Source organism: Eumetopias jubatus, unplaced genomic scaffold, assembly GCF_037043125.1.
Source record: "Eumetopias jubatus isolate StellerSeaLion01/CBP00866 unplaced genomic scaffold, mEumJub1_p1.0 scaffold_17, whole genome shotgun sequence".
In the NCBI taxonomy this organism is placed as follows: Eukaryota; Metazoa; Chordata; class Mammalia; order Carnivora; family Otariidae; genus Eumetopias; species Eumetopias jubatus.
In genome coordinates this window covers 22,036,191-22,048,508 of record NW_028274823.1, presented here as the reverse complement: position 1 = coordinate 22,048,508, position 12,318 = coordinate 22,036,191, and positions in this window count along the sequence as shown.

The window sequence follows — 12,318 nt, the reverse complement described above, 5'->3', positions numbered from 1 at the left end:
CAGGAGCAATCCTTCCTTGCTTTTTGTAGTTTCAGGTTACCATTAGCATTCCTCGGCTTCCTTAGTTTGTGGCCACATCACTCCAACCTCTGCCTCTGCTTTCTTATCACCTTCTCTTCTGTGTGTCCTTGGCTAAGCCTCTTTTATACAAGCACTGGTCATGAGATTTTGGACCCATCCACATAATCCAGTATCATCTCCTCATCTCAAGGTCTCTAATTAGGACTGCAAAGATCTTTTTTCCCAATAAGTTAACATTCATGAAAAGTCTGGGGCTTAATGTAATGGGACCATTGACCCCATTACATCTAGCTGGTAAATCAAATGTCTGAGATGCTCTCTCCTATGTGACTGGCCTGGGAGGCTATGCTCTTAATCAATATCAGACACTGCCTCTGTCCTCTCTGAGATAGGGATTGATTTGATGGCATAGAGGAGAGCTTGTCAGCCACCTTTCCTCATGAGGACAGGTAGCCTGGGATCCAGTGTTCTGATTGCAGTCCCTGTGATCTCTCCAGTAAGATGAGCCTCTAGATGATCCAACTGGCTGGCTGTGAGCTAGACCCGGTGGGGAAAGCATTTAGACTCTGAGTGCAAGGCTCCAGGGTTGGAAATGAAACTGTAATGGCGATGCTTTGAATTTCCTTAAAAGCAAGATTTTCTCTAGAAGGCAATGTGATTGAATCTGTATTCTACTTCTCTCTACCCTATCCCTGCTTCTCTGAGAACCATGAAACTGTTCCTTCAACATGCATACCAGAACTATCTTAAAGAAAGCTGAGCATTGGGAACATGTGCTCATCTGTTTGCCTTTTCTGTGGACATGAGTTTGGCTGGAATAACAAATACAAAGGTGGGCAGACTGTTGGTCATTTTGACTTGCTATGAAATCCCCTATGAGATTCCTACCTCAGTATTTGGCTACCGGGAGGTCTGTGTACTCTTATGTGATTATGAAGTCCACTGTTAGTCAACGCTCAGTCAAGATACATTGAACATTTTCATGCTTTTGTTTCTGGACAGATACAAAGTGAGTACTCCTGTGCACAAAGGGATTATGGTTTAATTGGGGAAACAAATGATGCTTATGAATCACTGTATTACTAGAAACAATTAGGGACCAAAGAACTAATCTTGCCTGAAAGATACATCTTATTTTGACCCACACACTACTTCTTAAAAATGCTTGCACTATCTGCCTGTATTTAAAAATCAGGGGATTTCACATACAAATCTATAGTTCTAATAGGAAAAATAAAAATGCTAGATCTGGCAAAGCAAGCTAAGACCACATTCTATCATAGCAGTAGTTGCCTTTTTTTTTTTTGCAAGAACATATGCTCTCCATTTTAACACAGTCTCAAAAACTCCAGATTGTCTTAATCTGGGCTTACTTTATCCATTTAGATTAGCTGTCTAGTTTCTGCAGGTATCTGAGTTTAGAACTCTTATGTTAGGCAAAAGCTAAGTCATGAGTGCATTGACAAATAGTTTAGGATTCTAGAAGGGGGGTTGTCTGGGAGGGGGAGGAGCAGTTAGGAAGCTCAGCAGTGAGAATGAATCTGTCCTAGAGAGAGTCAGAAATTAGATAATGTTGGGGGGTGGTAGGAGGAAATTAAGTACAGAGATGATGAGAAAAAGAGCACAAGGTTAATGCAAAATTCAATTCTGATGTATTAAGGGCCTAAGAGAAGAAAATAGAGGAGAGTGTCTTTATAGCAAGGGACTCCAAAGTTAATAAAGAACTACAGAAAACACAAAAGACACACAAAGTAATACAATAATAGGGAAAAATTAACATGTTGCAGAAGAGGAAACACAAATGGTCAAGAACTACAAGAAAATATTTTTGAACACACAAGAAATACAAGATGCAAAATAATGCATACTCATTATATATTTGCAAATATAACAAAACCTAAATGTGTTGCAATTCCAAGGGAAAAACAAGGATATGAGAAAAAAGTTCTCATATCCTGCTGAAAGTTGCATAAGTGATGCAGCAGTCTTTGAGAACAATTAGACAAAATCTAATAAAATAGAATATTATACACTAGACTCTGCAATTCCATGTTCAGAAATTTAGAGATGTCCCTACATAAGAATACAAGGAAATATATGTGAGCAGATTCAATATAGCATTGTGTGAAAGATAAAACAATAGAACTAACTAAAATGTTCTTCAGTAGGAAAGTATTTAAATATTCTGGTACATACTCCTCACACAATGAGGATATAAACAGCAGTAGTAATAGACTCAAGTTATGTATTACTTTGGCTAAATCCCTAAATCAGATGTTTAAAAAAAACCAAAGTTGTAATATAGCAATATGTAATATGAAACTATAGCAAGTGTAAAAACCTGCAAAACAAAATGAACACCCAAGTTGAATATACATGAGCTATGAAGATAGTACAGAGGGGAGCCTGTTGGACCAGCAAGAGTTTGTGTGGTTGGGGAAAAGATTGATTTGTTCTGCCCCAGGGACACAGGAAGCCTGGGGAACTCATGAATGCAGATCTTGGTGTTTTTATTATGTGATCGAACAGCCATCACCACTGTTCTCTTTTTAAAGCCTTTACCTTTGGGAGGGTAAGGGGTGGAGGTGTGAGTAGGCATTGTAGATCTATATGAAAGATGCTGCTTGGAAAAACATTATCTGAAGGAAGAGGAGAGTCTACTGGTGAACTAGCTCTAAGAGGTGGAGAAAAAGAAAAAAGACATGATGCATTTATCACTCTTCTCTTTGTTGTGATTATGAAGACTCATAATCCCTCAGGTAATTCACTCAACCAACAAACATTACCTGTTGCCTGGGCATTTGCAATGGCCTCCCTGTCAGTTCTCACCCACTCTCCACCTCCTACACATCAAGTAAGTTAGTCTTCCAAAAGCATAGCTCTGACAGTGTACCCCGGCCCAGTGCCTATATGAAAGCCCTGGAGAATCGGACTAACCCAGATCTTTATTCTCTTCTGCCTAAAGTTTGATTTCTACAGCTCCCTTCTGGCACAAGTTTTTCTTTCTGTTCCTACCCACTTACTCTTTCAACAGGTATTTACTTAGCACTTGCTTCATGCAGGCTCCTTCATGGGCACTGGCAACCAAGTGTGCAAGATGAACAAAGCCCCTGTCTCTATGGACTCATAGCCCAGTTAGTGGACGAGACAGACAACAGAGCAGTGAGCCAGCAATTTAGATAATTGCACCTGGAATAAGTGCTACAAATGCAACAAAACTAATATATGACTGTGAATGACGAGGCACATTAGACAGGATGGTCAGGAGAGGCTTCCTGGAGGAAGCAGCTTTTGACCTGAGATCAGAGAGATGAGAAAATGTCAGCCATGGAAATATCTATGGGAGGATGATGTATATTTTTTTTTTCTCTTTTTCTCTCCTGGTCTGACCAAACTGATCTCTGCCCTGACTACATTCGGTACTTCCTAGTGCCTGGCCTTTGTCCATATTGTTTCCTATACCAGAAATGTTACTCCTCCATTTGTTCCTGTGGGAGCCCCACCTTGCTTTAAATGCCACCTCCTCTATCAAGCATTACCTGATTTCCTCAACCTCAAACCCTCTCTTACCTGTAAAAGCTTTAATGTGAACACTGCAACATTCTTTGTTTTGCTAAGGACTATCCTGATCACAAGTAAAAAGTCTACTTGGAATAAGGGTAAGCAAAAAATAAGGGTCAACTGTACTGGCTTAGGTAAGCCAAAAACAGAATGGTCAACTGTAGGGCTGGCTTCAGGGAACACTGTGCCCTTTGCTGTAACAGTGAATCACCACTTCTCTTTTCTTTGCTCTCCTTTCTGCATGTTACTTTCCTCTTTGAGGCTACTCTTCCCCCACAAACCTGGCCCTATGGTTGCAGGTAGTTCTGTACTTAAACATTTAGGACTCTGAACCTCCCCTCAACCTCAAGTAAAAAAAAAAAAAAATCCCCAGGAAAGGATTTTCCTTCCTAGCCTATTTTTTAATCACCTGACTATGCCTGGGAAAGCAGGGTAGTCAGGGAACAAGAACTCAGGCTCTGTCATTCGAGAGTCACATGCTCACCCATGTGAAGTGAATGGCAACTTCATAACCAACCATTTGGCTGGAGTTGGGGAGAAACCTGTACTCCAAGGGAAGGAGGAAAGTTGTTCTGGACTAGCAAAATTAAAAAAAAAAAAAAATTCCCCTTGTTTTTTACAAGTATGTGTGGCTTAGGAAAGCTCCATCTCTGGATGCAGGGATTATAAATGTGCATGGCATACGTGCTAAGCATGCTTTACCCCCCGCCCCCGCCCCAGTGCTCAAAAAGCATCACAGAGGCTTTAGAAGGTTGTATACATTGTACATCCCAAGTCTTCCATGGTGCCTGCAGAGTCTTAACTTCAGCCACATTCTGTGTTCCATTCTTGCAAAACCCATTTATGTCACACAGTCTCAGTGTTTCTATCCTATACTGGGGCCAACTTTTCCCAAAGGCAAATAAGAAAGTATTAATGCCACTCTAGGGAAGTTTGCAGTATGCAGTGTTAGGCCTCTCTCTGGGGTTTGCTGTTAATCTACGGACAATAGCTGTTACCTTCAGCTTCTCTCTCAGCCTCCTTTTTATCAGTCCAGTGTCATTATGTTGTAGCAAGAAGGCATGTCCTTCTCTGAAAGAAAACCAATCCCAAACCTCTCTTTTTATATGGGTGCTACAAATGATTAATCTCACTCTTTTGCCTTATCTACCACCACTCCACACTCAAAGGATATTAGCTGTCTCCACCTCAACATGCAGGACTTTTTTCATAACTATTATGACATCTGCCACTTTGTACCATTTTATATTTTTCACTTTTTAATTTATAAGTGTTTGAAGTCTTTCCCTCCTGGTTCTCTTCTTTAAAGGAGCAATTATTGATTCCTGTGTCAGATCCTGGATCTTTCATAGCACAGAATCTGGGAGTTAAAAAAAAAATTTTTTTTTTTTAAAAGCCACAAGCCTAAGTTGATGTGAATGACAAATGGCTAAGCCAAAGATAAAAGAGAGAGGGAGAAAGCATAAGAACCTCTTTTCTTGTGCTGAATTAGAGATTTTTTTTTTCTTCAGAATAACTTGAAATAAAGGAAAAGAGAAAATATTGAGGACATGCTGCAATGAACGTGTAATATATGAAAGAGATTTGAAAAAACTTAAATTTTCTCTGGTATTATTAACTCACTTTGGTATTATGAGGAGACCACAATTTGGTGTAAATTTGCAATAATTTTTAATTGAAGTATAATTCACATATAATATGGTATTAGCTTCAGATATATGACATAGTGATTTAATGATTACATATCTTACAGAATGCTGACTAAAATAAGTATACTTATATCTGTCACTATACAAAATCCTTACTATATTATTGATTATATTGACTATGTTGTACTTTTCATTCTTGTGTCTTCTTTACTTTATAATTGGAAGTTTGTATCTCCTGAGCCCTTTGTTTATTTTGCTTATCCCCCAACCCTTCCCCTTTGGCAACCACCAGTATATTTTTAAGTCCATTTCTATTTTTTGTTGTTTGCTTTGTTTTTGAGATTCCACATGTAAGTGAAATCAAATGGTTTTTCTCTATCTGACCTACTTCACTCAGCATAAGTGTCCATCCATGTTGTCACAAATGGCAAGATTTCATTCTCTTCTATGACTGAGTAATATTCCACTATATATAGACAACATCTTCTTTATCCACTTATCTATTGATGAACACCCAGGTTGCTTCCCTATCGGGGCGATTGTTAATAATGCTGCAATAAACACAGGAGTGCATATATCTTTTCCAATTAGTATTTTTATTTTATTCAGGAAAATACCCAGAAGTAGAATTGCTGGAATATATAGTACTTCTAATTTTAGTTTCTTGAGGAACTTCCATACCATTTTCCAGAGTGGCATTGCCAATTTACATTTTCACCAATGGTGTACAGGCGTTCCTTTTTCTCCACATGCTTGTCGACACTTACTAAACTGTCTTTTTGATACTAGCCATTCTGACTGGTGTGAGGTGATATCTCACTAAGTTTTGACTTGCATTTCCCTGATGATTACTGATGTTGAGCATTTTTTCATGTGTCTTTTGGGCATCTGCATATCTTTCTGAAAAAAAAAGTCTACTCAGCCCATCTTCCCATCTTTAATTGGATCATTTAAATTTGGGTGTTGAGATGTATGAGTTCTTTACAAATTTTAGATATTAATCCTTTACCAGATAGATCATTTGTAAATATCTTCTCTCACTCATTAGGTTGACTTTTGTTGATGGTTTCCTTCAATGTGCAAAAGCTTTTTACTTTGGTATAGTTCCAATAGGTTTGTTTGTTTGTTTGTTTGTTTTGTTTTGTTTTTTTACTTTTGTTTCCCTTGCCTGGGGAGCACTGTTCAGAAAAAATATTGCTAAAGCCAATGTTCATGAGCTTACTATGTTTGCTTTTAGGAGTTTTATGGTTTCAGGTCTTACATTTAGATATTTAATCCATTTTGAGTTAATTTTTGCATATGGCGCAAGAAAGTAGTTTTCATTTTTTCCATGTAGCTGTCCAGTTTTCTCAGGACCATTTATGGAAGAGACTTTCTTCATTGTATATTATTGTCTCCTTTGTCATGGATTAATTGGCCATATAAGCATGGGTTGATTTCTGGGAGCAAATCTGTTCGATTGATCTATATGTCTATTTTTGTGCTAGTACCATACTGTTTTGGTTATCACATATTTGTAATATACTTTGAAATCTGAGATTGTGATACCATCGGCTTTGTTCTTTCTCAAATTGCTTTGCCTGTTCAGGGTCTCTTATGGTTCCAAACAAATTTTAGTGTTATTCTAGTTCCGTGAAAAATACTATTGGTATTTTGATATAGATTGTATTAAACCTGTAGATTGCTTTGGGTGTGTGGACATTTTAACAATAATAATTCTTCCAGTCCATGAGCATGGTATATCTTTCCATGTATTTGTGTTGCTTTAATTTCTTTCATCAGTGTTTCATAGTTTGCAGAGTATAGTTCTTCCACCCCTTAGTTAAATTTATTCCTAGGCATTTTATTCTTTATGATGCAACCATAAATGAAATTGTTCTTCATTTCTCTTTCTGCTATTTCAGTATTAGTGTATAGACACACAATGGATTTCTGTGTATTACAAAATCATTTATCATCATCATAAGGTTTTTTTTTTATTTAATTTAATGTCATGACAAACAGATGCTTAGTTTTAATGATTAGAATTTCTCTTAGTGCTTCACAACCTCTCCCCCAAATGCACTGTTTGTGTTTGTGTAACAAAGTATAACAAAGTACCTCCCACAGTGCTTAGCCTTAGGTACATCATTCACTTCATAATCATTTGTTATAACAAATGATTACTTTTTGCATATTATTATCACTAACAAATTGTTCACAAGCAGTAATTATGTGTCAAGTGTCAAGCCCTATGCTAAGATTTCTAAATGCTTGATCTCTTTTAATCCCCATAATCAGTCTAGGATCATGAGGGTTGTTTTGTTTGTTTGTTTGTTTTTTCCCAATAATCCATGTTAGAGATGACCAGTTTATGAGCTAAGCCATAGTCTAGTTGTTTAAACTTAAACATAGTTTCTTGTATTATACTGATTTATCTTTCAAGCACTTATTACCACTTATGCTTCAGATATAAATATTACTCTGTAGTTAGTAAATGATAGAATTGAAATTAGAACCAAGGGGATACAACTTTGATATTTGTACTCTTAATTAATGCACTATGATTCAGTAGGGGGACAAAAGAAAATGAGGAGAGAAAGAGGCAGGCAGGAAGATTTGAAACCTTATGGCCAGTTACCAAGAGAGGTTGCAGATTCTTAAGAGATCACCTTGAATAAACTGTTGCTGTCCAGATTTAGGGTCAATTAAAAGTTTCCTGAAAGGCCCTCTAGCTCTGAAATGACTGGCCCTTCCCTATAAGGAGGGAGAAGAGAACTAACTTCACAAAATTTCTACTATGTGCTATGCCCTCTGCAATGTAAACTATCTCATTTAATCTACGAGGATCAGGACTTGCTCATTTTTCACAAAAGGCAATATAGGCTCAATATTGCCACAGTGGTATTTTCCATAGTAGTAAATGTTAGGAAATAAACACAAATGTCAAACAATGAAAAATAGTCCTATAAATGGTGGTAAATCCATATAATAAACAGTTACACAGCCATTAAAAAAGGCAGTTTTGAAGGAAATTTAATGTCCTATGAAATGTTTAGGATATAATATTTAAAAAAACAGGGTACCTAATCATATGCATGGCATGATCTCAGTTTTATTAAAAAATAAAAATAACCCACTCTTAATAGGGAAAATGGAGCTAAAGTAAAGTGCCTCTGCTCTGGAAGTAGCATTCGTGTGTCATGTGTCCTGAGCAGTTAATCATCACAGTACTATCTACCTTTTGGATGTTGTCTACTTAGATATGCTTTGCCGAAGTGACTCTTTTCCTACCTGACATCCTTAAACTCAGAATTTTGTCAGAACCTGGCCATCTGCCAGACTCTTCCTGCCAGTGCCCTTTTCTCTGTCCAGGTCTCTTCTTAAGATTTGTCCTTGCCTCGGGTGCCTGGGTGGCTCAGTTTAAGCATCTGCCTTCAGCTTGGGTCATTATCCCAGGGTGCTGGGATTGAGCCCCACATCAGGCTCCCTGCTCTATGGGAAGCCTGCTTCTCCCTCTCCAACTCTCCTGCTTGTGTTCCCTCTCTTGCTGTGTCTCTCTCTGTCAAATAAATAAATAAAATCTTAAAAAAAAAAAAAAGATTTGTCCTTGCCTCATCCTACATTAGCCTGACACACATGCAGGTATGTACTGTTTTGTTTTCATATGTTTTCACATTTGACAGAGGAAGCAGCTGATGAGTTTGAACCCAGACCTGCTGACTCCATAGCAGACTACAATCTATGACGGAAGTGTTCTGTGTCAATATTCTACCTAAATAAAGTAATAAACACAGCAACTTTTAACACAATTGATGACTCATACCTTTTCAAACTACAGTCTTCCTTTAGTTTTCTGACACCACTTTTTTTTTTGTATTGAGGTTTATTTGGCATGCAACATTATGTGAGTTTTATGAGTATAACATAATGGTTCAATATTTGTATATATTGTGAGATGATTATTACAATAGGTCCAGTTAACATCCATCACTCTACATAGTTAAAAAATTTTTTTTCTTATGATGAGAACTTTTAAGACCTACTCCCTTAGCAAGCAATTTTCAAATATTCAACACAGTATTACTTATTATAATCACCATGCTGTAAATTACATACTTACATGACTTATGACATTTATTTTATAATTGGAAATTTGTACTTTGGACTCCTTTTACCCATTCCACTCAACCCCCTCTACCAGCCTCTGGCAACCACCAACCTGTTATCTATATCTGGGAGGATTTTTGCTGTTCTTGTTTCGCATATAGGTGAGATCATGAGGTATTTGTTTTTCTCTGTATGACTTACTTCACTTAGCCTAGTGCCCTTGAGGTCCGTCCACGTTGTGGCAAGTGGCAAGATTTCATTCTTTTTTATGGTTGAATATTGTATTGTAAATAAATATATATATTTAGGTGCTCCTATGTTGAGTACATTAATATTTATAAGTATTATATCTTCCAGTTGGATTGACCCCTTTATCATTATATGATGTCCTGTGCTGACTTTTAATTTTTATATCTCATGTGACTGTAGAGGGTATGTATTAAGAACTGTCCAGTGGAAATAGAGAAGTCACAAATACATTGTATATATGTAGTTTTAAATTATCTGGTATTTACTTAAGAGATGTGGCTACTTTTTTAAGGAAAAAAAAGAAAAGCTAAATTTAATTTTAATAATATGTTATTTAACTTCCTATATCCAAAATGACATTTCAGGGGCACCTGGGTGGCTCAGTCAGTTAAGCATCTGCCTTCAGCTCAGGTCATGATCCCCAAGTCCTGGGATCAAGCCCTGCAGTGGGCTCCCTGCTCAGCAGAGAGCTTATTTTTCCCTCTCCCTCTGCTGCTCCCCCTGCTTGTGCTTGCTCGCTTGCTCTCTCTCTGTGTCAAATAAATAAAGTCTTAAAAAATGACATTTTGACATTTAATCAATATTGAAGTTATCTGTAAGATACTTTACATTCTATGTTTTTTTACTAAGTCTCAGAATTCAGTTTATACTTACACTTACATTTCAACTTAGACCAGCCGTATTTCAAGTGCCCAGTAAGCACATGGTTATTGGCTAATGTCTAGGGCAACAAAAATCTATACCCAATATTCTTGTTTTCCAGATTTGCTTCTTACACTGCTCAGGTTTCACAGTTTAAACTTAGGTTGGAAGACTAATCAGCACTCAATCCAAAAGTGAATTGTCAGAAAATTATTTTTTCTTAATAGAGAATTCATCTCCTGAGCTTCTGTTAATGACTTAATTGGCAAGGGATAACATATTTGGCAAGGGGGCAGATTTCCATTTGTTTAATTAAATAAAGATGGAGATTAAAATTACTGATCTCTTTGAGTTACTTCAGGCTGTAACTACAAGAATGTCACTTCACTTCTCTGAAATATGAAAGACACCAGAGCTAAGAACTTCTCTGAAAGAAGTAACAGCCACCCAAGCCAGTGACAAGGGACTGGCAGGGTATTATCAGGCATTATCAGAGCCCCTCTTGGGGCACGTTCCCCTTCTCCAGTGGTCATTGTAAATTACTCAGTCACTTGTTTACACAGTTCTCCGAAGTTCTGGGATAACCTGCACTTTGAGTGCCAGTGATGCAGGGAATACGTCTCCTTTTCTCTTTTAACGCCTTCTGCATGTAGAATATGCCAGCATAGTCACAGCTGTTTAATTATTCTCCTCCATCATGTTTCACCAGTGGGACCAGTACGCTGCTGGAAATGGGGATTGGTGGGGAGTAATTTATTCCCAAATATTTTCTCTGATTGGAGCCTCTTGCTTACGATCCCTAAGCAAACCTGATGCATCCCAATCTCATCACACATCCAATATATTGACCCTTATTCTCCAGAGAACTTTATATCCACATCCTTTCTTATACATCACATCATTTTTTTTCTGTCATTTCCAACATTGTGAATTATATTCGGTCTTTATTATGTTCATTTACAAATGAGGAAAGTGAGGCTCAAGGGTTTTTGAATGTTTTATCCTACTTTTGTCTCTCACTTTGCAAACTGTTCTCCACACTGCTGCTAGACTGACAACATGTGATAAAAATCTGTGTAATGCCCTGACTAAACTGTTCCCTGTGGGTATCTGGCCATTGTACCGGCTCCTTGGTATGACCCATGGGCCCCTCTGTGGTCTGATCCCCTGTCGCTCTCTCTAGCCTAATTTCTCCCCTCTGGACAGCCAAGATGATACCCATCCAGACCTATGAATCATCATACACATGTTTTTTGAGTATTTACTATATCCTAGCTGTTGTTGTAAACGGTGTACATGTATTAGCTTATTCATTAAAAGCATATGATGTACTTCGTACTCTTATCCCACTCATTTTAATGAGTTGTATTAGCTGTATACACCCAGGTCACCACTATGGAAAATAAGGTATAGGTCATGTCCGCCCCTCAGGAATTGTCCTCATGCCCCATTTCAGTCAATTCCTCATGAAAAGGAGCTCTTCAGATCTTAAGATCTCTGCATTTTATTGTATGATTATTTTAATTTTGAAAGTATAACACAGGCATATAGTATATTGACCTCATAAATGCCTCCAGCAACTGAATTTCTTACTCAGCCTCTTACTCTTTGTTCTCACTGCCAGGATTACCTGATTCTTTCCCAGACTATTTTCAGTCTCTGATTATGGTATATTATGGCCAAATTCAATCATTTATTATCTTGACTGATTTGGGGCAAATATTTAAATATGTGAAACAAGCAATTATGTTTTAAATAATATTTGTGTCTCTCTGGCAGTTCTTAAATATTAGGCACACATAACATGTACCATGACTATGTAAGTCTAGGGTAAGGGTCAAGATTATGGGCCCTGGAGAAATGTAAATCAAAACAACAGTGAGATGTTGCCTCACCCTTGTTAGAATGGCTATCGGCAAAAAGGCAAGCACTAACTGTTGATATTCATGAGGATGTGGACAAAAGGGAACTCTCTGAGGGCTGTTGGTGGGAATGTAAATTGGTACAGCCACTGTACAAAACGGTATGAAGATTTCTTAAAAAATTAAAACTGCCGTATAATCCAACAATATCACTTCTGAGTTTATATCCAAAAAAAACCCAAAAT